Raw genomic sequence first — 27,061 nt, forward strand, 5'->3', positions numbered from 1 at the left:
TTCTAGCTGATATTTGACCCCAGACATGGTAATGCAGTTGATTCTTAAATGCCTCCTGAAGTGGCTTGGCAAGCCATCAGTTCAAGGGCAATTAGAGTTGGGCAATATAATACAGGCCTTTCTGGTAATGCCCATAATTTCATGAAATAATATTTTAAAAAAAACACAAAATACTAGAAAGATACAATAGATTGTATTTTTGCAGCAAGTGAATAACCCATTGCCAGGGTCCTGTGCCCATGGTGATAGGTGGCAGAACCTTTGGTGGCATTTATATGAGCACACAGTTAGAAGTCTAGAAGACAGTTAGAAGCTAGCAGACACTCAGTTGAGAATGGTAAAACAAAAATCAAACTGTCGATGCTGGAGATCTGAAGCAAAAACAGAAATTGCTGGAGTAACCCGGCTGGTCTGGCAACATCCGTGGGCAGAAAGCAAATTTAACTGGTGAGTCTTTGTCAGAACTGATAGCAACCAGGAAAAGGTGGTACAAATGCTGAAGATGAGGTGGGGTGAGAAGGGGGTTTTTCTTAGGGCGGGTGTGATGAAGGAGGAAAGAGAGTGGATATGTGGAGATGGTAAACAAGGAGATTATGGATAGCAGGCTAAGACACATGAGAAGCTGAATAAATGTTAATAAGAGCTAAGGGTAAGAGTGAATGACTGAACTGTGCTGCCCGTTTAAAGTGACGATAGACCTAGGAGTAAGTCTTCCGCAGAGTTTTGAGGAAGGGCCACTTGACCCAAAACTTTAATTCTGATTTTCTCTCCACAGACGCTGCCAGACCTGCTGACTTTACCAGCAATTTCTGTTTTTGTTCCTGATTTACAGCATACATATTTCTTTTAGTTTTTATCTAGAAATAAATGAGAATGGGTGATTGTATTAAAAGCAGTCCATGTCATATTGGGTCTGGGTGTGGACTCTAAACTTACTGAATTCGATGTTGAGTCAAAGAGGCTGCAGAGTGCCCAAACAGAAAAGAAAATATTGCTCTTCAAGGTTCTGCTGAGGCTTGCTGGGCCACTGCATCAGGCCTGAGTCAGGTATGTTGGTGTGGGAACATTGTGGTGTATTGAAGTGGCAGGCAGACATTTTTTTTGCAGACGGAACATGGGTATTCTGCTCAATTGCACTTTGTCTCTGCAATGTAAAGCAGACCATGCTGTGAGCAGCAAATTCCGTAGGCTAGATGAATGAAATGCAGATAAATCGCTGCTTCACCTGTACAGTTTGCCTGGGAGCTTGCATAGTGAGGAGGGAGGAGGTAAACAGGCAGGTGTCACACTTCCTATGATTGCAGGGCAAGGTGCAATGGGGCTGTGGGTTAATGCTGGGAGTGAAGGAGGAGTCAACCGGGGTGTCCCAGAAGGAGTAGCTGGCTCTCTGATGAAGGGTCTCGGCCTGAAACGTCAGCTTTTGTGCTCCTGAGATGCTGCTTGGCCTGCTGTGTTCATCCAGCTCCACACTTTGTTATCTTATATAAGGATGCTGCCAGGTGTGGAGAGGCTGATAGATTGGGAGTATCAGAGGCTGAGGGATGATCTTACAGACGTTTATCAAACCATGAGGAGCCTGGATCGGGGGACAGACAAGGTATTTTCATTGTGGTAGGGGAGTCCAAAGCTAGAGGGCATAGGCTTAAGCTGAGACGGGAAAGATTTAAATGGGACCTAAGGGGCAACTTTTTCATGCAGAGCGTTGTGCGTGTATGAAATGAGTTGCCAGAGGAAGTAGTGAAGGCTGGTACAATTACAAATTTTAAAGGCATCAGAATTAATATATGAAAAGAAAGGGTTTAGAGGGATATGGTCAAATGCTGGCAAATGGGACTAGATTTATTTAGGATACCTAGTCAGCATGGACGAGTTGGACAGAAGGATCTGTTTCTGTGCTGTACATCTCAATGACTCTATGACTCCACAAGATTGGAGGCGAAAGTGAGGAACAGGCAATCACAGGATCAAGACAAAGCAATAGAATGGTTTTAATCATCTGCTTCAGGGCAACTTGAAATTAATGACTGACACATACATGTGATGAACGTTTTCACATTTTATCTGGTCTGCAGATGGCTAAAGAGACCGCTAACAGGCTTTAGACCCCTTTTAGAACCTAAAGCCATAAAGGCAACTTAAAGCTGAACTCACACTGAACGACTTTATAACAAAAACAAACCAAAACTCACCTCATTTTGTTGGCAGTCTGGCCATGGCAGCTAGACTTGAAACTTCCACAATTTCTTTAGGAATGTGCGCTGTTACCGAATTAATCCATAATAATATTAGGTTTGGAGGAAGGCATGCTGGTTCTGTCAGTATTAGAAGCAGTGTATCAAGACTGAGGTTGTCTCCTGCTTGGTGAGTCCCAACATACTTGGGAGATTTGCTTTTGAGAGACTACTGTACTCATGTTCTTCTATGAGATGTCCAGAATGCATCTCAAACAAGCGATAAAGTCACTTACATGTTTCACAGCCAGACAAAGGAATGCTTAGAACATTGGCCTCAAAAGCCAGCAATGTGGACTTAAAAAGGCAGCTTAATGCTTCTGAGATAATGGGAACTGCAGATGCTGGAGAATCCAAGATAACAAAGTGTGAAGCTGGATGAACACAGCAGGCCAAGCAACATCTCAGGAGCACAAAAGCTCCTGAGATGCTGCTTGGCCTGCTGTGTTCATCCAGCTTCACACTTTGTTAGCTTAATGCTTCTTCCATGCACAGTTTGAGTTGGCCACAGATGGTAGCTGATTTCTCCATTCAACACCAAACCTCCAACCTCTACTGCCCAAAAGAACAAAGGGAGCAGATACATGGGATTGCCACCTCCAGCAAGCTCCCCTCTGAGCTACACATTATTGTGACTTGGAAAGAATAGTCCTTCGAATGTTCTTCCATTAGTTTTCAAATTTTGGTGGAAGTTCTTTTAATTACATTTTATCAGAAATTACATTTCTTAAGATAACATTTGGGAATAGAAAAAAGATGGAGTAAGGCAACGGGCATTTTCCTTTATGAAAGCAAATATTTATTGGTATATATTTTTCACAACTGTTTTAATTTTGGGCTTAATGCACAAAATCTTGCAATGAGTTAGCTTTATTGTCACATGCACCTGAATGACTGCAGTGAAAATTTTGCAGCATCGCTACCTGTGGTTTCATCTTAGGTACAAGATAGTTAGGAACAGATACTTAGGTATTTTGTACAAAATTGAAAAATTCATAAATAAAAGTCGAGCATAAGTAAAAAAACGTACTCAATTTATAGTCCTTTTGCCCCAGTCTGTGCTAGCACCTCACCTCCAGACCAGGCTGGGCTTCAAAACTCGAGGCCTCACCTCCAGTCCACAAGCACCTCGCCTTCCCACGACAATGTCTGATCAGGGAGGCCCTTCCCTGCACTGTCCTCCGGTCGTGATCCACCTCCCACCACCATCCTCCCGTTTGTGACCCCCCTCCGCGTGCTGTCCTCCCATCTGTGACCCCCGTCCCCACACGGTCCTCCCGTCCGTGAGCCGCCTCTTCACGCTGTCCTCTGGTCCATGACCCCCGTCCCCGCGCTGTCCTCCCATCCGTGACGCCCTTCCTCGCGCCGTCCTCCAGTCCGTGAAGCCCCCTCCTCATGCCATCCTTGGGTCCGTGACCCCCTCTAGTCTGTGACCCCTCTCTCCGCACCATTCTCCGGTCCGTGACCCCCTCCACGCGCCGTCCTCGTGTCCGCGAGCCACCTCCTCCATTTCCCTCTAAGTACATTTAAAAAGTTAAAAGTTTTAAAACATAACACTCAAGAAAAAAAAAGAAGAAAAAGAACTAGCAGATCAGTGGAGTTCCAGCTGGAGCATCCTACTTTGCTGCCATCATGTTTCCAATGCTGGCACATATCATTAATTGACTCCATAATGAGGTAGATATAGGGGTGAAGGGTTTGCTGATCCACAGTGAAGCAACGAGTAAATGTGAAAAATAAATCAGAATACTTGATCAAAGATTGTTACGATAGTCATAAACATGGACCATCAAATTTTAACTTCCAGCATCGAAGAGTTATAGCTGTGACCCTCCTAGGACATTTTTTTAATGAAAAAGAAACAAACACGAACATAAAGTGGCCACAGTAGTCACCTGATCATAGACCAAGACATGTTTTTAAAGACCCACACTGGAATGATCATTTTCATCTGAAGGCACTGAAACCAGACAACTGAGTTGCTGTCAAGGAATTAGCATCCCTTGTTTTAATGCACACGTATGAGAATTTCACACATTGGGAAATTAAAGATTAGATTTTTAGCTAGCCAGCTATTAAATGTAACGGGATTAGACTCAGGAATACATATTGAACGGTATTTCAACAACTTCTTTTGAACAGCAAAGAGAGAGAAAAAATTGATTTGTATGGAAGAACTGGAAGGTTTTCTCTCTCATCCTCTTGGACAGCGTCCAGCAAAAAAAGAAAATTGGGAAAACAAACATTCTGCAAAAATTCAAAGATATCAGCATCAGCACCCGGTGGTTTCAAGTGAAGAACCTCAAAGATGCTACAGCCTTTTAAACTTTTTAAACGGCTACAGCCGTTTAACCTTTATTCTCTTGTCTATACCAGTCACCGTCCTTTCTAAACTTACTATCTGTGTATGTTTGATGTTGTGCTTTTATAAGTTATTTTCTCAGGTTTCATAGGCAATGAAATATCAACTTTCTTCCATTCAAGAAAACCTTGACAACAAGCTGCTTCAATTTCACAGAATTACAGAATATGTTATGTCACAAAAGGAGGTCATTCAGCCAACTGTGTCTGCACTGGCTCCTCAAATGAGTATCATTACCTAGTGTCAATCTCCTGCTTTTCCCACGCCCTTGCACATTATTTCCATTCAAATAATCATTCAATATCCTCTTGACTGCCTCAATCAAACTTGCCTCCGCCACACATCCAGGCCGCCTCATGGTCGCAAAAGGAGCTCGAACAGTTCATCCATTTCACCAACACCTTCCACCCCAACGTTCAATTCACCTGGTCCATCTGCAACACATCCCTCAACTTCCTGGACCTTTCTGTTTCCATCTCAGGCAACCACCTACAAACCAACGTCCATTTCAAGACCACCAACTCCCACAGCTACCTGGAATATACCTCCTCCCACCCACCCTCCTGCAAAAATTCCATCCCCTATTCCCAATTCCTTTGCCTCTGCTGCATCTGCTCCCAGGATGAGGCATTCCACTCCAACACATCCCAGATGTCCTCGTTCTTCAAGGACCGCAACTTCCCCAAGCGCAGTGGTCGAGAACGCCCTTAACCATGACTCCTGCATTTCCTGCACCTCATCGTCCCCACAATAACCGCCAAAAGAGAATGCCCCTAGTCCTCACATACCACCCCACCAACCTCCGGATACAATGCATCATCCTCCAACACTTCCGCCATCTGCAATCCAACCCCACTACTAAAGACATTTTTACAACCCCACCCTTGTCTGCCTTCCGGAGAGACCACTCTCTCCGCGACTCCCTTGTCCGCTCCACACTGCCCTCCAACCCCAACACACCCGGCACTTTCCCCTGCAACCGCAGGAAGTGCTACACCTGCCCCCACACATCCTCCCTCACCCCTATCCCAGGCCCCAAGATGACTTTCCACATCAAGCAGATGTTCACCTGCACATCCGCCAATGTGGTATACTGCATCCACCGTACCCGGTGTGGCTACCTCTAAATTGGGGAAACCAAGCGGAGGCTTGGGGACCGCTTTGCAGAACACCTCCACTTGGTTCGCAATAAACAACTGCACCTCCCAGTCGCGAACCATTTCAACTCGCCCTTCCATTCCTTAGACGACATGTCCATCCTGGGCATCCTGCAGTGCCATAATGCTGCCACCCGTAGGTTGCAGGAACAGCAATTTATATTCTGCTTGGGAACCCTGCAGCCTAATGGTACCAATGTGGATTTCACCAGCTTCAAAATCTCCCCTCCCCCAACTGCATCCGAAAACCAGCCCAGCTTGTCCATGCCTGCCTAACCTGTTCCTCTCACCTATCCCTCCTCCCACCTCTAGCCACAACTCCACTTCCTACCCACTAACCTCATCCCGCCCCCTTGACCTGTCCATCCTCCCCGGGCTGACCTATCCCCTCCCTACCTCCGCACGCATACTCTCCTCTCCATCTATCTTCTCCTCTATCCATCTTCAGTCACCTCATCGTCTCTCCCTATTTATTTCAGAATCCTCTCCCCATCCCCCTTTTCTGATGAAGGGTCTAGGCCCGACACGTCAGCTTTTGTGCTCCTGAGATGCTGCTTGGCCTGCTGTGTTCATCCAGCCCCACACTTTGTTGCATTGGATTCTCCAGCATCTGCAGTTCCCATTATCTCTGAGTACACTCCAGTCTGTAACAATTTGTTATGAGTCGTATTTGTTTGTTTTGCAAATTACTTTAAATCTGTGATGTCTGGTTCTTGATCCTTTTATAAGCTGGAGGGGTTTCTCATACAAACAGCCCCCTCATGACTTTGAAAATCTCCATCACATTTCCTCTTAGACAATTTTTTGCACGAGGAGAACGATACCAATCTCTTCAATCAGTCCTTTGAGCTGGAGTTTCTCATTCCTGGAATCATTTTCCTAAAATCACTTCCACACTCTTTCCTATAACGTGGTGCCCAGAACTGCACACAAAACTCCAGCTGAGGTCTGACAAATGGGTTTCCTCCAGGTGCTCCAGTTTCCTCCACAGTCCAAAGACGTGTGGCTTACATGAATTGACCATGGGAAATACAGGGTGACAGGGATATACTAGGAGTGTGGGTTCAAGTGGGAAGCTCTTTGGAGGGTCAGTGTGGACTCAATAATTCAAATGGCCTGCCTCTACACTGTGGGGATTCTATGATTCTATACAGAAGTGTCTTGCACAAGTTCAGCAAGAAAGACAAGAGCACCATATCCTTTACTAATTGCTTTCTCAACCAGTCCTCATCTTTGGAGTTTTAAATCTTTAATTTCAAATTTAAGCTTTAAATCTCCTGGTTTACAAATGCCTTTTCAGGAAGAACATCTGCATTCTTTACCTGGTCTGGCCTACATGTGCCTCCAGAAATTCACCAAGACTGCTTAGACAGGACCTTCCAAGCCCATCATTTCTACTATCTAGAAGGACAAGCACAGAAAATACATGAGAACACCACCTCTTGCAAACGCCAACCACCTCCCCCTCCATGCTGCTCGCAAGCCTGACTTTAATGCTGCTAGGTTAAAATCCTAGAAATCTCTCCCTGATTACAAGAATTACAAGTATTGGCTGTTCTGGTAAGACTATGGCAACACAACACAAGCGACCCTACCTCCTGCTCCAGGATGCCCAGGTTCAAGTCTCACTTGTTTCAAATGTATATAATAACATCTCTGAACAAATTAATTCGTGGCATGGGAGCTCATTGGTTAGCACTGCTGCCTCACTGCACCAGACACCCAGGTTTGTTTCCAGCCTCAGATGACTGTCTGTATGGAGTTTGCATGTTCTCCCTGTGGCTGTGCTGGGTTTCCTCCAGGTGGTCTCACAGTCCAAAGATGTGCAGGTTAGGTGGGTTAGCATTGGGGGATACAAGGATGGAGGTTAATCTGCACGGAATGTTCTTTTGAGTGTCGGAATGGGCTGAATGGCCTGTTTCCATACTGTAGGGATATATGATTCCTCTGATTCTTTATGTCAGCTTCAGAATTTCTGGTTTGTGAGCTCCAGCTGCCTCCTCTTCATTCATCCCCATCAGAATGGTCTCAGGGTTCTCTGCTTCTTCCTGAACCATTCCCTTCAATCTGCACCCCACCAAACTTCTCTGTTAACTCCCCTCAGTTTCTTCAGGTCAAAGGTGTCACAATGGGTACATATATGAGCCCCAGTCATTCATGTCACTTTGTGGGGTATATGGAACTTCCTTGCTCCAGTCTTACTCCAGCTCCCACTGAGGGCTCTTTCTCTGGTTTGTTGATGACATGTTGGTATAGCTTCCCTCTCTTCCCCAAAATTGGAAAAGTTTATCCATTTGGATTCCAATTTCCATCCTGCTATCACCTTCACCTGGTGCATCTCTGACTCCTTTTTTGATGTTTCTGTTTTCATTTTTGGGGATAGGCTGGCCACCAGTACCCACTAATTCTCACAGTTACCTTAACTATACATCCTCACACTCTCCTTCCCGTAAAGACTCTATTGCATTCTGCCAGTTAATACCTGAAACATTGACTGCTCCTTTCCTCCAGATGCTACTTGGCCTGCTGTGTTCTCACAGCCTCCTACCTCTCTACTTTGGATTCCAGAATCTTCAGATTTTTTGCCTCCATCTTATGTCAAATGTTGATGCCAACTTCAATGACAGGCCTCCAAAATATCCACCTTCTTCCTCAAACAAGGATTTCCCAGCATTGTAATTACAGGACCCCCAGTTGGGTCTGACCCAGCTCTTGCATTTCAGGCCTCATCCCATCTCTTCCCACCCATAACAACGATAGGGCCCCCCTTGCCTCACCTACCCCCCCATCAGTATCCACATCCAAAGGATCATTAGCCACCATTTCTGCCACCTCAAGCAGGATGCCACCACCAGACACCTATTCCCCTTCCTCCTGTCAGCCTTCCGCAAGGACTGTTTTTGTTTGGTAAGGGATCAAGGGTTATGGGGAGAAAGCAGGAGAATGGGTTGACAAATACATTTGCCATAACTGAATAGCAAAACAGACTCAATGGGCTGAATTCCCTAATTCTGCTTCTATGTCTTATGGCCTTATATTCACAATATTAACTGATATCAAAATCTTATTCATAATTTTGTGAAGCAATTTGGGACATTTTGATACACCAAATATGTAAGATGAATGCAATTTGCCATAGCTTTTCTTTATTCATTTGTTCATGAGCATTTATTGCCCATTCCTAACTGCCCAGAGGACAGCTAAGAGTCAACCACATTTCTGTTTGTCTGGAGTCACAGGCAGCCCATACCAGGTTAAAAAGATTAGTGAGATAGATGGGTTTTCCTAATGGTTTTGTGGTCATCATTTGACTCTTCTAGATTTGAATCCAAATTTCAACATCTGCATTGGTTTCTGCAATTTCAACATTACCTGGGTCTCTGGATTAATAATATCACTGGGCCATTACCATGGCAGGTACAAGCATTCCCTGGGTTACAAACATTACAAACTCCTGTTCTGGAGTTCATTTGCAAATCAATTTGTACATGTTGTTGGAACACGACACACGGCAATATAAAGCTGCCATTCACAAGGACAAAAAATTTGTTCTTATATCAGGTATTTACAATTACATTCCTACATGAGATCTCCAGTACAAGCCTTTGTAAATCAGACACTTCTAAATCAGGAACATACTAAATATGGAGTTAGGCCACAGATCAGCCAAGTTCTAGTGAATAGCAGAACAGCCTTGAGGGACTGAATGGCCTACTGATTGTTTCTCTCTGTTTTAGTCCAAGATAGCAGCAGCAGCAGTAGCAGCAGCAGCAGCAGCAGAGTTGGCAGTGTCTAGACTTCTGTGTTCAGACTTTTCTTCATCCTTCTTGCCCTTCTTCTTTCTCAAACCTAGTTGATAAAGAGAGTTCTTTGGTAGGAAGGTGACTTCAACAGGCTCTGAAGCGGTGGTAGCTTCATCAGAGGCAGCGTGGCTACACATTCTGTCAGCCTGGAGCAGGACTCTCGCTTCTGTGTCATGTGGGCCCCTGGCAGCAGCATGGCGTGAGCTGGGAAGACCAGAGCGGGACTGTAGCAGCAGAAAAGGAAAGGTTGCACTCTCTTTAGGTTATCTTTTTTAAAATTTGTTGTGCCTATGCATGGCAACACACTTTTCACTGTATTTTATATTGAATACATGTGACAATAAATGATTCAACTCCTGTTCCAACATTTCTGAATAAACTAATCACTGGGCGGAGAGGCTGAAATTATATTTCCAGGGAGTTCAGGCACCTTAAGAGAACCAGGAGTGAGGGTGGCAGACATTTTAAAACAAAACTTAGAGGCATCAGGTCCAAAGCCCTTTATCGGTGAGCAACGCCATTCCATCTAGGAGGTTTTGAAGGATCTGCTCAGTGAACCTGTATCAAAAACAATTTCGAACGGGGTTGAAATTGTTTCAGAGATAGTAGGAACAGCAGATGCTGGAGAATCAGAGATAACAAGGTGTGGAGCTAGATGAACACAGTTTGCCAAGCAGCATCTCAGGAGCAGGAAAGCTGACACTTCGGTCCTGGGGCCTTCATCAAACGGTCCCGCCTCAACCAGCAGCGCGAGAGTCCCGCCCAGCCCTAGGGCCCACCCACCCCAATTATTATTGGCTGATCAGATCGTCAATCATAGATTCGCCAGTCCCCATTGGCTTCTCTCTCTGTCAATCAAAACCAGGTTAATTGGCGGGGGTTGCATCGTCCCGTCGAAACGTTTGAGTTTTTCATTTTTTTGTGATAAAGTGATTAAAAAATGGTCGTTTCTGTCCTTCACCCTTCACGTGAAATGAAGATAATCTCCGCTCTTTGACCGCGGAGAGTGGAACACGACGGGAGGGCAAAACTCGTTACTGTATCGTACACGTTAGATTTTTATTATATATACTTCTGAGGTAAAATAATGCCTTTTAAACGGTTCCACAACGACTGTTGAACGTTAATAAACGAAAAAAAACTTCAACAAAGACCTTTACCTCGGTGAGAGCTTTTTGCTCGCCGGCTGGATGATGGAATATGTTCCCCCTTTTCATCCGCGAGGTGATTACTGCCGGGACTGATGAAGATAAAACTGATATTAAACCCAATAGATAGAATATAAAAGTTGGTCAATAAAGCCTTGAAAGAGCCTGGCTGTAAGTCACCAAACACACAGGTTTCCGTAGTGTAGTGGTTATCACGTTCGCCTCACACGCGAAAGGTCCCCGGTTCGACCCCGGGCGGAAACACCACTTTTTTTTAAAAAAAAGTTTCTTTTTAATTGGAAAAATCAAAATTGATTTGACCCGTCAGACGAAATAATTGTTGTTGCATTGATTTCTTTCAGTCTTGGAATAAAAATCTTAAAGAATCATTTAACATGATACAAGGAAAGTACTTTACCACTCAGCCAAGTTGTCAGGGTCCAGAATGCATTGCCTGCAACTGTGGTAGAGGCAAGTTTCAGTCAAGGCATTCAACCCAGGGCATGCAACGATCATTTGAACTAAAAATGCAAAACGCAGGGATGGGAAGTGGGAAAGCAGGAGATTGGCACTTGGTAACTATGCTCGTTTGAAAAGCTGTCGCAGACACGATGGGCCGAATGGCACGATTTCTTTGATTTGCAGAATAGAGTGCACAAGAAGTTTTTAAACTTTAAAGATTAACTTTAAAGATTAACTCAAGAGACTCATACTTTTTGGAAAACTAAGGCCTATATAAACATGATGAATTTTAACAAGTTTCTGAAACTTAAAAACCAAATTCACACATTTGCAGACAGATTTCCAGTTCTCTTGTTGAATTGGTGTTTGCTTTAAATCATTGTTCATGAACATATTTAATTGCTGTACATACCCACAAGTCATCTACTTGGGAAATTACATCAGTATTTCTTTGTAAATGTTAAAATATTTTGCTTTTGTTATACCACACGAGAAACAGTGCAACAGGCAATACCTTTTGCATGGTTAGGTGTGTGAGATTCATTTTTGGTTGAGTAATTTTAAGATATTGTGATTTTAGTGCATTGCTTTATCACTTATTACAGATATTGCTATACATTTTTGGATTTTACAACTGCTGAAGATGTACAAGGGATCTACAAGAGAGCTAATGACTATGGAAAATAGACAGTAAAGGGGTATGTCCATAATCAGATCAGCCAGTATCCATCCTATTGAATGGAATGAGCTGCCAGAGGAAGTGGTGGAGGCTGGTACAATTACAGCATTTAAAAGGCATCTGGATGGGTATATGGATAGTAAGGGTTTAAAGGGATGTGGGTCAAATGCTGGCAAATGGGACTAGATTTATTTAGGATATCTGGTTGGCATGGACGAGTTGGACTGAAGGGTGTGTTTCTGTGCTGTATATCTCTCTGACTCTAGGAATAGTTTTGATGGGCCAAATGGCCTCTTCCTGCTCCCACTTCCTGTGTACATCACCAGGCCCAAATGTTTTGGACTTCCATTAAGTTGGGAGATAACAGGATTTAATATCCAACACAAAGAACAGCTTCTTCCCCACTGTTATCAGACTTAGGAATGGTTCTTACTTAGATTAGCGTTGATCTTTCTCTGCACCTTCTCTACACCTGTAACACTATGTTTTGCATTCAGTTCTATTAACGTAATGTACTTATGTAAGGTATGATTTGTCTGGTTAGCACGCAAAACAACACTTTTCACTATATCTTGGTATATGTGACAATAATGAATCAAATCAAAATGAAAACAAATCAAATCAAAGGAGTGAATCACATAAACCACAGTTCATACTGGCTTGTAATTGCATTTTGTGGTGGATCGAACCAATGTGAGTGACCAACAATAATATGATGAGGATGAGATTATTTTATGTTACCTAGTTTTTCCGTACCCTTTAACTTGTCATTGTCCAGATGCACATGGGAAAAGCGATAACCAGAAATCTGAGGAGAGGGCCATGTAGTTCAGCTGCTATATCCATAGAATATTGCCCCTGCTCTTTTGGAGCATGTATGATAGCCACACAGTGAAATTTTGCGCTGAGGAATCTCATTTTAGGTGAGTGCACTTGTGAACACATTCTCCAGGAAAATCTTGTTATTTAACACGTGTTGCCAATCACTGCCACCATTGTAACAAAGTGTGGAGCTGGATGAACACAGCAGGCCAGTCAGCATCTCAGGAGCACAAAAGCTGACGTTTCGGGCCTAGACCCTTCATCAGAGAGGGGGATGGGGTGAGGGTTCTGGAATAAATAGGGAGGGAGGGGGAGGCGGACCGAAGATGGAGAGAAAAGAAGATAGGTGGAGAGGAGAGTATAGGTGGGGAGGTAGGGAGGGGATAGGTCAGTCCAGGAAAGATGGACAGGTCAAGGAGGTGGGATGAGGTTAGTAGGTAGGAAATGAAGGTGCGGCAGCTTCACACTTTGTTATCTTGGATTCTCCAGCATCTGCAATTCCCATTATCACTGCCACCATTGTCATTTCTTTATTGGGCCTTCAGGGCTTATGTCATCTGAAGTGGTTGAAAAAAACAAATAGAAAGTTGAAAGAAGCCCTTAAACAAGTTGTAGTTTATTGCATGACAGCAATTAGTTACAAGTTACATTAATATGGTAAACATTATTCCCCGTGCTTTTGCAAAACTTAGGATAATAGGTCTGTCCCTGAGATAATCTCCCTTTCTCCACTCAAGTCCTTATGATATCAACAGATTGGGTGGAGTTTAATGCAGTCTGCAGCATTAACCTTCTAAAAACCTTTAAATAAAATATACATCCCAGAAGGTTTCAATATAGAGTTGACCTGAGATCTGCTTGACACCACCACATGAACTAGTTTGGTGACATTCTGGGTGTGATCATGAAGAGCTCCTTTGATTCTTCTACCCCTGCCAGACATCATTCTTCACAGAAAACTCGACCACAGTCAGCCAACAGCTGTAGAACTTTACCCAGCAGTAATAAACACCTTCTGAAGATAAAGGCTAGAGGGAGTTCAAATATAATTGTTGATTTTCTCACCTTTGCTAGGTCAATGCAGTCCTTATTGAAACATTACATAGTCCAATCCTGTTTCAACATTGGAAATGGGATTGTGTCCCATGCTTTCATAAAGCAAAATGAAAGCCTTTCACAGCCTCAGCATGTCCCCACGGTGCTTTTAATCCCAAATGAGTACCTTTTGTAATGCAGGAATTATAGCAGCCAATTTGCAAAAAACAAGATTCCACAAACATCAATATGAAAGTATCATTTGATTTGTTTATTAATATTGATTGGGGGAATGAGTATTTTCCAGGAATATTCTTTGCATTTATTTAAGAGGGTAGGAGGGGCTTGGTTTAACACTGTGTCTGAAAATTGGCATCTCCGACAGTGCACTACTTTTATAGTACTGCACTGAAATGAGAGCCTAAATTATGTGCTCACATTCCCAGTATGGGACTAGAACCCACAACATTCTGACCCAGAGGAGGGTATGCTACCATTAAGCAGATAGGAAGATGCAGGCTAGGCCATTTTTGCATTTTGTAAGTGAGAATTTTTCATTTTGGCAAAGCTTTTTGAAATTAAACTCTTGCACCTCTAATTTTATGCCCTTGGCTATCTCCGTGTTTAGACACTTTCGAGTGAAATCCTTAACTACACGCTTTGTTTACCTTATAAAACTTTAAAGACTTAATAATATTGCCAAGGAAAATAAATCAATGGAAGTCTACAGGAAAAAAGTACCTGTCAGTAAATATTGTTCAAGTGAGGGAATCTGAACTTCAGTGATAGCAGTATTTGTACCTAGTTAATCCAGAAATTTTGGGTACTTTTTTACACTTTACTGAGCCTGTCTGGACAAGCTATGTGCAAGCCTGTCATAACCAAATCATTTCACTGGTACCTACAGTGCTCTAGCAGCTTACAGGCAAAATTTTGAACCTGGTGTGGGTAAGTTTATCAAATTAACCATGAAGTTAATGGAGATGGCTATTACTGTGGACACTTGAGGCTAAATTGTACAGCCCAGGCTAAAAGCCTGAGGCTTTTTTTTAGGTAAATGGTAATTTTGTCAAGTTTTTGTCCGTGGTGCCTCATGAGCTTTCTTGCCATGTCATTCCAGACTTACCTCATGGATGACCTATCCCTCCCCTAAGTTGATGCTGTCATCCGATGCTAACATCATTCTATCAAAAGAACCTGACATTGCTAGGATAATTCAGAATTAATTGGCATTCCTGACACTTATGCCATGGTGCATCTGGAGGAGCACTGTCAATCTGGAACTGCCCTGCACAGTTTATTATGTTTGCCTTGAACATGATAGATAAGGGGAAATTAGCAACTCACTTTATGGACAGGGATCTGGAGTTCTGATTGACGTGATGAAGAGGAGGGACATCCTCCTCCCTCAGATCTGCCAGAGGAGGCCTCAACACCAGACCCGGCCAGCCTCGGGTGAGATTGCTATCTGGATCAGTGCAGTCTCAGTTGTCTGGAAGAATGCCCAGCAACATATGAAGTTGGTTCGTGACTATCTCTGTTCCTCCACCATCTTCTCTCTGCTACATCACATTCACTCTTTCTGTGCTATTGCAGTCTTCTCCACCAATGCTAATGCCATACCACTGTCACTAATGCCTGCAACATCTTCCCCCACTCTCACTGTCTCCAACCCCCAACTAACCAGTAACACCATTAACTCTGCGTGCTGTCTGCGCTGAGTACTCACTCACGCAGGACAACTCACCTCTTTACCTAAACCTGCCCTGGCACTGACTGCTGTGCCCACATTTTCGTATACCTTAATACTTCTCTTTTTCTTATTCCAGGAGAAAATGGCCCACAATGGGGCAGAAATGGGGCTGGAAGCGGAGGGCAGTGTCACAGTCGCTGTATTGACAGCAATTGCTGTGTACGGATCAGAGCGACTGCACACGCCGTTTAAAGGGAAAATCGGTGGTGGTCTGCTCAACATTCAGCTCAATACTCTTTTCAAGGCATGACTCTGACTGCTGCAAGTGGCTTATTGAACCTGTCCGAGCTATAGACTGGTTTTGGAGGCTACCCTTGACTTACTATGTAGGACCACTTGACTGAAGGCCATCTCTCTTGAATTCGTTGAGGACATCTGACAACCATGACAAGCTTCTTGCCACTAAATGCAAAAGCAAGACAAATAAAAACCAAAAGAACTGCAGAAATCAAAAGCAAAAATATAAATTTCTGGAACAGCTCAGCAGGTCTGGCAGTATCTGTGGAGAGAAGTCAGAATTAATGTTTCAGGGTCCAATGAACCTCAGTGACCCTTCTGTCAGAAGACACAAAAATTGAATCTTGTTTCAGAGATAGTGGGAACTGCAGATGCTGGAGAATGTGAGATAACAAGGTGTAGAGCTGGATGAACACAGCAGGCCAAGCAGCATCAGAGGAGCAGGAAAGCTGGCGTTTCGTGCCTGGACCCATCTTCAGAAAATTTTCTGATTTTTTCTGAAGAAGGGTCAGGCCTGAAACATCAGCTTTCCTGCTCCTCTGATGCTGCTTGGCCTGCTGTGTTCATCCAGCTCTACACCTTGTTATCTCTCTTGAACCTCGTGTTGCTAACTGAAAGAGCAAAGGACAAAAAGGCAACGTTGGTACACCATGAATGTTGTGTTTGCCTGAAAATGAATGATCACTAAGAGAGCAAGTAAACAGCCCTGAGATGCTGCCTGGTCTAATCTGTGATCTGGATGCCTGTCTTTGCATGTAAAGTGTCTTTGCAACAGCATTGCATGGTGCAGCAATGAACTATAAGTTGATTGGAAATGCACCATAATGATGTGGAGAAACTGGCAGTTGTTCAATGCCAAGGTTTGTGAACATGATGTTAGTGCAGCCAGTGCCCTGGAGCATGCTGTAGGATGTTGGAAGCACAGAGGAGCCAGCAATGAGCTAGAGTCTCCAGGTACTGCTGTAACGTCCTTGTCGAGAATTCTCAGTGTTTAATTTTCTTGCAGTGGATAGTACGTAGGAAGCTACATAGTAATGAGCTGAGATGTGCAGTCAGTGAGACTGAAATCAAGCAATAATCCCTCTTTATAGGCAGCTCGTCACTGCCTAGCAAGAATTGCTTCTTGATGCCCAGAGTTTAGTTGGAAAAAGTGGTTAGTTGTTCCTGATGTTGAGAAAGGCCTCACTGAACTTCTCCTGTGATTCTTGCCATTCAGGCCCCTGTATGATTCTGCCCTGGTGTCAGGTTTTGGAAGGTTATAGGCTTCCACCAACTTAAGTATATTGCTGTTCCTTAACTTTGCTGGGGAAAAGCCCTGTAATGTCCTACCTAACATCACTGTTGATGTATGTGGACAGAATGCTTGTAGAAAGCAACTCACCAATTAGCAATGGACAATAAACATCAGCTCTGCCAGTGACATTTATATCCCTGTTAGTATGTTAAATGTTAATGTCAACAGTGACTTCTAGGGTCATTTGATGGCACCCAGTCTTCCAAATTAGAAGGCTCTTGTTCAGATTGCATTTAAGAGTCTAAGCTAACATTTGAGTACACCATTAAAGAAGTTCAGCATAGTAAAGGATGCTTCAAATGCAGTGCTTAGTTAATATTTCATTCCCTGTTAAAGTGGAAATTAAAATCAAATGTTTGAAGATATCAAAACAGATTAATTGATCTATAACAAAACAAAGAACTGCAAATGTCTGAGGAGGGGTCACTGGAAACAATAACTCTGCTTTATCCCCATGGATGCTAACAGACCTGCTGAGTTTCTCCAGTAATTTCTGTTTTTGTTTCCAATGACTTGATCATTAATCTAATAACTTTCTACAGTTGCTTGCTCTTGTATTTGCCTACGTAACAACAGTACCACTGTATGAACTGCTTTCAGACATCTCTTTGATATAATGAAGTGCAGTATAAATACAAGCATAATAGTGCAGTTGATTCCTGCCTCAGGAAATTTAAAGTACAAGCTCACAAACTGTCATTTGCATTGTGTTGCATTCTAGAACTCATGAATTTATGTTTTCTCTTCTAATTTCAATTAGCTGACTCTTTTATGCTTGAGTGACAGAAGCTGTTGTGCTTGGTACTGACACATATCTTCATGGAATATTTATGGGTCACTGTTTCCATGTGGATGTATGTCACTGCAGAGCACTTGATTGTAAGTGCCGCATTGGGACTGTTCCTGTTGTTTATAAATGCTCATGATGGTGTGGCTACTGAGCCATAGAGTCTGGTAAAGCACCGAAGTAAACCATCAATGAATGCTGAGTTTGTTCTTCAGGGTCACGGTGAAGAATTTACAATGACCTTAAATTTTTCTCTTACGGAAGAGAGTAAAGCAGCCAAGGTTCCTTGAATTATAGTCTAGTAACTTGGAAAGGAAGCTTGAGTGGGTCAGAAGCTTGGGTTGGGATCACTTATGGTATGCTATACGATCTGTTTTACTTCATCTGACAAAGGATCAGCACTCTGAAAACTTGCGATTTTAAATAGACCTGTTGAACTATAATCTGGTGTTGTGTAATTGTACATCTCAGTCCAACAGTGGCATCTCCACATCATGTTTTTGTGCAGACATTATACAGAATGTCACCTTTATCTCTGGCTGATGTTTCTATCCTGTGTGTGCATTTTGACCAAATTATTACATCAACATCTTAAAGAAATATGGAAATTGCTGTTTGTCAAAAATCCATCAAATTCTCCTTCCCCATCCTGATCGGCACATGATACAATGAAAATGGGAGTTATTGAAGAATCACAGTGATCAATGTCTACCAATGAGTCCAATAGACTCCGATGTGAGGTGAGGAAAACCCTCGATCCTGGAGAGATTTGGGAACCATTGGTTGAAAGTCACCCATTCCTCACTCAGCACCGTAAACTCCCCCACACATCATGGCTCAAACTGCTCACATACAATTACTCATATTCCAAAATATTGTTCTGTGAAAGAGATTTATGTAATTGACGTTGAAATTATTCAATACTGTCTGCTTCCACCATCTGATTGGAGAACCTGCTCCAACAACTGACTTCTTGCTCCCTTGGAATGTTGAGCCCCATCTTCACTCCCTCCCACTCCACCTCCACTCCCTCCTACTCCACCCCTCGCTATCATCTAGCAACCATCTCTCTACCATCCCTAGCAACATGTAAAGGGGCATAGGAAAACACACTGCATTTTTTTCAAACTAAGAGCTGTAAAGTGGCATTCTGTGAGATACAGGATATAGTGCAGAAACAGCTAATTAGGCTATCAGGTGACAAGCAACTTCTTGCAGCCTGCAAAGAGGTGTTGGTGTTACATAAGCCTTTTCAATTTATAGGATTATTTGAATGCTGGATGCTCCAAGTGAAACAATGAGACAATGTGCAGCTGCCCTTCAGACCAATTCAAACTCAAGAACTTTTAAGGAAAAGTGACTCACTTACCTGGCTGATGAGTCATATTTGACTCAGTAAGTCCAGAGAACAATATGCTCCATGGCTCACTGCATTTCCCATTCTGCTAGGTTTCTTCCGGCTGCTTTCTTAGAAACCCATCTGCTTAAGAAGTTGAGATAATAAAATGTGAGGCTGGATGAACACAACAGGCCAAGCAGCATTTCAGGAGCACAAAAGCTGACGTTTCGGGCCTAGACCCTTCATCTGATGAAGGGTCTAGGCCCGAAACGTCAGCTTTTGTGCTCCTGAGATGCTGCTTGGCCTGCTGTGTTCATCCAGCCTCACATTTTATCATCTTGGAATTCTCCAGCATCTGCAGTTCCCATTATCTCTGCTTAAGAAGTTGAACAGGTGAACATGCAGACTGGGCAGACCCTTACTCAATCTCTGCCTTTGCTGGTTTAACTACTTTCAGATAGTGGTTAGGGTCAGTATAATTCCCATGGTATAATTCTTCACCTCCCCCCGCACCCCTTACTGGAGGCACCTGTGTATCAGTGTTGTCTCAGGACAGGATTTACATGCAGTTGTTATGCATCATATGGAAAAATAGCACACTGATGCCCCTGGACTAGACCCACACAGAAAGAATGGTTTCTGGAATGAGACATTGAAAAGCACCTGGCCTCATTGAACAAGATCCAACAAGTTCAGAACATAGGTAAAAATTGATCATGCAAACGTTAAAAGAAACCCCGTGAATGTTGAAGTCAATCCAATATTTAAAGCTCAATACTGCACACATCAAAGTAATTCATTTTAAAATGATTTTTTTTGTTGGCCACAGGCAGAAATGTACCTTGCAGAGCTGATTGTAGAGGCAACATGGATGTGTAATCAGCATATGAGGGAGAAATGTTGATGATGAGTCCAGAGGGGCAATTTGCTGAAAATTTAGGGGTGTTATCAGGACCAGTAGTGCAGTGGGGATGTTGGGGAACTCAAATGTGGGGATTGGAGGAAGCATGCTGGAATGCAGCAGAGATACGAATTGTGAAGGGGCAGTCACCTCAAGATATAAGGGTGGGAGCTGATAGAGTGGGAAGGCAAGGAGTATTGCAGGATCTGGGATTTCATTGAAAGTTGCCACATAAATGTGTTTTTTAACAGGTTCAAATTTGAAAGAGATACTGTTGTGATTGGGGAAAGTTGGACACTACTATGAACAGAGACTGGGTATTCTGGTAGGGAGGCCATCTGCTGCCGTTGTCCTTTAGATGGAAATAGTCATGAGTCATTCATTGTAGGTTTGGGCAGCCCTCCCACCCTCACTTTCTTGCCACACTTGCCCAGAAAAGCTGTCCTCCTACTATACAGGACTAACCAAGTTATCAGATGATGTAAAGATTATGTTGTGTCCTGTCAGAGGGCTCATCAGTCAGCATGCCCTCCTTCTACAGTGTCAGCCATGACTCAGTAGATGACATTGTATATTTGTGACAGTTAACTAACACTGGAGACTTCAGAACTTCATCCAGGCCAATGCTCCAATGCAACATCGGATTGTCAGAGTTACCTCTCGATGAGACATTAAGCCAAGGTCCTGTCTGTTCTCTTAGTGGTCCAACAAAAGTAATTTTGAGAAGAGCAGGTAATTTTTTTTTCCAATGATGTCACTAATGTTTATTTGTCATCCAACATCGCTAATTTACTTGGCCATTATCAAATTGCTATATGTGGGATCTTGCTGTGCACAAATTGGCCTCCCAGTTTTCTACATTACAACAGTGACTACACTTCAAAAGGGAATATGATAAATAAAGTATACAGTATACAATGCCAGCATGGCTCTTATGTCAATAAAGAATAGGAACTGTTCCATAGAGAGAAGTCATTTCACAATGGAGAAACTGGAGGAATGATTGATTCTGTGTTTGCTGTTTGTTTGTATATTGGACACAGCCAGAAAATTGAACCTATCTGCAACCACTGTTCCAAGTGTCTGCAGAATCACTCCGACATGCAACACCAGTACCTGCTGCTTTTTCTCAGAGGGCTGCAGTAACAGGGTTAGCATATTACAATCTAGACCAAATAAGGACAGCTGTGCATCTTTGGCTTATTATAAAACTGACACACCAAACAAACATTTTGCATGAGTCAAACACCATCTGTAAAAACACGGATCCAAATATAACAGCCCAAACGATTAATATGTTTTCAGGCCAAACGTCTGGCTTGCACAATTTTCACTTTAAACTGACAGAGCTCAAGATACTGGACTATTCAGTTTCACTTTTTCCTTTCAATTTTTTCCCATTTCCTAGAGGTAATGAATCACCATAGAACTATGGTCTAACAGCTGCTGCATCTCTTTAATACCTTGTCCAAGCCTTGACATTATCTGCAGGGAGGCTACATGGGGACATGAATGGTTTAACAGTGGAAATTGGAGTGGTAATACAGCCTGTTCCATTTGTTTGTAGGTAATTTTAATCAATCAAAGAATCAGAAGCAAGTCATTTGACCCATCAAGTCCACACCAACCCTGCAAAGAACATCCCACCCAATCCTTGCAACCCTGCATTTCCCATGGCTAATTCACCCAGCCTGAACACTATGGACAATTTAGCATGGCCAATCGACTTAAGTTCACATCTTTTGACTGTAGGAGGAAACTGGGGCATCCAGAGGAAGCCCATGCTGACACGGGGAGAATGTGCAAACTCCACACAGACAGTGACCCAAGCCTGGAATCGAACACAGGTCCCTGGTGCTGTGAGGCAGTATTGCTAACCAATGATGCACTGTCCTGCCAATTAACTTGTTCAGAAATGTTATTACATACTTTTGGAACCAGTGGGACTTGGACCTGGGCCACCTGGAGGAGGATGTAGGGACACTTGTATTGTGCCACCATAGTCTTCCCAGACCATAGGGCTGTTATGTCAAATTCAAAAAATTCATTTGTGTTATCCTTTTTCTTTCTGCAAAGACTGTATTAAACAAAGTGAGAATCCTTTGTATGTACTTACAAATAATTGTTTTATGAATAAAGTGTATTTTTGCAATAAAAAAGAACCAATTACAAAACATTGGGCCAATCAGCCTTTCAAATCTGTTCAGCCTTTCAATTAGATACTTGGCCTCCAGGGTTTAACTAGATGTGTAATCTCTGGAATATTAAAGTTTACAGGTTATTTTGAGGATTTTGGAAGTTACTGATGGGGTAGAAGGAGAGAAAATTCTGCTATTGAGGAGTCTAGGACTAACTGTAAAATCAGGACCAGTCAATTTGCAAGATAAACTGGAAACAAACTTCTAAATACAATGGTTGATAGAAGAAGGGCACTATCTCACAAAAGAGTAAGTGCCAACTCGATTGATCAGATTAAATATGCAATTGATCAATTTTTGCAAGCTTACTGTATTAAAGGATATTGAGCCAAGGCAGGTCAATGTAGTTACAATACTCACCTGGCATAATCTCATAGAATGGAAGAACAGGCTGAAGGGGCTGAAGGGCTATCTTCTGTTTCTTACCTTCTCCTGTGGCTGATCTCGTACCCAATGCATTTACCAGCTTTGTTCCAGATTTTTTGATAACCTAAACTAAGAAAAAAATCTGTTCCTCACAGTATTTAAAATTTCTACTTTACCATACCATCCACAGACATTTTGGGAAGTAGAGTTGTAAATGCCCACTCCCCTTTGTGTAAAAAGTGCTTTCCAATTTCAGTTCAAGCTATAATTTTAACATTGTGCCATCATAGCCATAAAGTATTCATTTAACCGTTATGCAGGCTCATATTATGCTTCACTTGCATCAGCCTTTAAAGGGCCATTTTCCCCATCACTAGTCCGTCCCTGATAAGAGAACTGATCAAAATGATTGCTGTTTGGAAAATTCCAACATAAATTTTTAACTCTGTGGTTGCACTAAAATAATTACCCCTTAAATTAGATGGAATTTGAAACTCAGAAATTGGTTATTCCATTTTTTGCTGACATTTGTGCTCTTAATGATTTTCCTTCCACCATATATATTGTATGTTTGTTCTTTACGTAAGTTTGAAATACACTTTATCAGATCTTGTTCCATCAAGATCAATAAATGTGATTCAATGCCAGCACAGTAATATTTGTTATAAAGAACTGAAGTGCATCTGTCAATAATCCTGGTCAGATAAATCTTTAAAATTATGGTAATTTCTTCCTGTTCCCTGGGTTCAATGAACAATGGGTTTATAGTGATAATGTCACTGGCCTAGTAATCCAGAACACCAGGATAGTGTTCTGAGGACATTACCTTACATTTGAATTCATTAGAAATCTTCTATTAAAAGCCAATGTAAACAGTGACCAGAGATAATGGGAACTGCAGATGCTGGAGAATCCAAAATAATAAAGTGTGAAGCTGGATGAACACAGCAGGCCAAGCAGCATCTCAGGAGCACAAAAGCTGACGTTTCGGGCCTAGACCCTTCATCAGAGAGGGGGATGGGGTGAGGGTTCTGGAATAAATAGGGAGAGAGGGGGAGGTGGACCGAAGATGGAGAGAAAAAAAGATAGGTGGAGAGGAGAGTATAGGTGGGAGGTAGGGAGGGGATAGGTCAGTCCAGGGAAGACGGACAGGTCAAGGAGGTCCTAGTAGGTAGGAAATGGAGGTGCGGCTTGGGGTGGGAGGAAGGAATGGGTGACAGGAAGAACAGGTTAGGGAGGCAGAGACAGGCTGGGCTGGTTGTGTGATGCAGTGGGGGGACGGGACAAACTGGGCTGGTTTTGGGATGCGGTGGGGGAAGGGGAGATTTTGAAACTGGTGAAGTCCACATTGATACCATTGGGCTGCAGGGTTCCCAAGCGGTATATGAGTTGCTGTTCCTGCAACCTTCGGGTGGCATCATTGTGGCATTGCAGGAGGCCCATGATGGACATGTCATCTAAAGAATGGGAGGGGGAGTTGAAATGAAAACCTCATCCCACCTCCTTGACCTGTCCGTCTTCCCTGGACTGACCTATCCCCTCCCTACCTCCCCACCTATACTCTCCTCTCCACCTATCTTCTTTTCTCTCCATCTTTGGTCCACCTCCCCCTCTCTCCCTATTTATTCCAGAACCCTCACTCCATCCCCCGCTCTGATGAAGGGTCTAGGCCCGAAACGTCAGCTTTTGTGCTCCTGAGATGCTGCTGGGCCTGCTGTGTTCATCCAGCTTCACACTTTATTAAACAGTGACCACATTGATTCTCATAAAAATCTATCTGGTTCACTAATAAAAGGAAGTCTGACATATGTGTGGCTCCAGAACCACAACAGTGTGGTTGACTGCCTTCTGAAATAACCTAGAGAGCCAGTCAGTTCAAGGGCAGCAACATCCACGTCCCATGAAATGAAAGAAGTTCAAGACTTCATTGCTCAAGCAGAAGAAATCCAGCTGTGACCCAGTATAGGTTAGCACACTCCAAGCAGTGTAAAGAAATTAAGGAAAAGTGAGTAAGGCAACAAGATTGTACATGTTATAAAACAGTTTGCAGTCCAAGTGGATATTGTGGATGCTGGAAACCTGAAATAAACACAGTGAAGGCTGGAGAACTCAACAGTTCAGAAGAAGACTCAAAATGTTAACTCTATATCTATCCACAGATATGGCCAGACCCATTGGGTTTCTCCAGCCTTCTCTGTGTTTGGTAACGATCTAGTCATAGAGTCATGCAGCATGGAAACAGACCCTTTGGTCCAACCAGTCCATGCCGACCATAATCCCAAACTAAACTAGAATCACCTACCTGCCCTTGACCCAATATAAAGTATAAAGTGTCTTCCAAAACGATTTATTTTGAAACAGCCAGTGAAATGAAGACCAAAAATACATTGCCTAGGATATGACTGTCAGGTTTTCTCTCCATCTCTGAAGGAGGTAATTGTTGCCTCCAAGAATTAATCCATGCCTTCCTTGCCTATGGGTGCAGCCATAGGCCTCGGTGGGGTGAGGGGCTGAATCCAATCCTTTCTCTTGTACCTTCTACAATGGCACTTTCAAGAGGGCTCATTAGTTAGCTAACAAGAGCAAGGTTTTATTTTTCTCTTTCTTATAACCAGGGTGGAATGAGTAGGATCCAAATGCCTTTATGTTTAATGGATTGCATAGAAAATTGATTCACTTCTAGCATTCTCGCCTTTGAATCAGAAGTTGTTGATTCAAGTCCCACTTTAGAGACTCAAGCACCATAATTCAGATTGACTCTCCAGTGTAGCAACAAGGGAACGCTGCACTGTCAGGGATTTGATTTATGAGACGAGGTGTTAATTTGAGGCTCCAGCTGGGCCCTCAGATGTATGTACAGGAATCCACTGAATTATTTTGAAGAAGCATAGGAGAGTCCTTCCCAGTGCACCACTCAATATTTATCCCTCAATCAACAGCTGAAAAACATGATCTGATGATCATCTCACTGCTATTTGTGAGATCTGGCTATGCACAAATTGGCTGTCTTTTTTATTATAACAGTGACTACACCTCAAAAAGACTTCATTGTCCATGAGCATTTTGCAAACTTCTGAGGTTTTGTAAATTACTGTATAAGTGTAATGCTGTACAAATCATAGAATCCCATTGTATGGAAGTAGGCAATTTGGCCCATTGAGTCCAGACCAATCCCCTGAAGTGGATTTTCACTCGCAAGTTCGTATATCAGATATTTGAAATTACACCCATGTATGGGATCACATTTGTGGGTCGGACGTTCATAAATTGGGGACACCCTGCACTTGTTGAGGCACCCATATTAAGAAGATATGGGGACCTATTGCTGATTGCTGCCATGGCTCCTGGGGCAGCTGGTAAATTAGGGGAAACCCACTCCCTGAGGACAATACACAATTGAAGATATGGGAACCTTCTCAGCTACCATGTAATGATAATTCCAAAGGCAAGATACCAGGAGATGATAGCATTGTAAAGGAAAAAGAACATTTATGCAACTAGGTAAGAATTTACTCACAGCCTAAAGGAGCAACTAGAGATGCAGTGTAGCAGGTGACATTAATCCAATCAAATAGGCGAATGTTATCCAATATGTCAAGTATATTTGGCTGATTGGAAATACAGATAAGACTATTTGCTTTTCTGATTAATAAATTAAAAATTACATAATTGGCATCTTTGTTTGACATATGATCTCAATACTCATTTGCAGCGTAAATATATGTGATGCCCGAAATGGGCTTTGCATGTAAATACCCAATTGCCTGTTTTACTGGTGGCGGCTGATAGTTAAAAAATAAAAATAAATGTCACAGTGATTTGGTGGTTGGAAAGCTATTCAGTTATGTGGGATTAATACATTTGGATATGATAAAACAAGTCCATGATCTTTAATCTTTTTGTGTAATTGTTGGAAAATGCAGAGTACGTAAGAATCTTTTCACCAGTCAGCACTTTGGTTCCTTGATTGTTGAATGACGATAAATATTTGTTCCTGTAATAAAAATTAACCCACAGTGTGCTGAATATTTTTCCTGATTCACCACTCTATAGCATGGTTTCAGGGTCATAGAGTCTTACAGCATGGAAACAGACCCTTCAGTCCAAATCTGTGCCAAACAAATTTCCCAGATTAAATTGGTCCCATTTGCCTGATACTTGGATATATTTCTCTAAACCTTTCCTATTCATACACCTATCCAAATGTCTTTTAAGTGTCATAACTGTACCTATATCAACCACTTCCTCTTGCAGTTTATTCCACATAAGAACCACCCTGCTCCTCAGGTCCCTTTTAAATCTTTCTGCTGTTATCTTAAAAATATGTCCTCTGGTTTTGAACTCCCTTACCCTTCGGAATAGACTTTTGCTCTTCACCTTATCTACGCCCCTCATGATTTTATAAACCTCTATAAGATCACCCCTGAACCTCCTTCACTCCAGGAAAAGACTCTGAACCTATCCAGCCTCTCCTTACAACTCAAACT

At 42.7% G+C, this 27,061-nt stretch overlaps 1 non-coding gene across 1 annotated transcript; it reads left to right on the forward strand.

Annotated features, from left to right (window-relative positions):
- The first annotated feature begins 10,892 nt into the window (after positions 1-10,892).
- Positions 10,893-10,965, forward strand: trnav-cac (transfer RNA valine (anticodon CAC)). The gene has a single exon. It is a non-coding gene; the product is annotated as a tRNA-Val (tRNA).
- The last annotated feature ends 16,096 nt before the right edge of the window (positions 10,966-27,061 follow it).

The sequence above is a fragment of the Stegostoma tigrinum genome, chromosome 36 (assembly GCF_030684315.1).
Source record: "Stegostoma tigrinum isolate sSteTig4 chromosome 36, sSteTig4.hap1, whole genome shotgun sequence".
Lineage (NCBI taxonomy): Eukaryota > Metazoa > Chordata > Chondrichthyes > Orectolobiformes > Stegostomatidae > Stegostoma > Stegostoma tigrinum.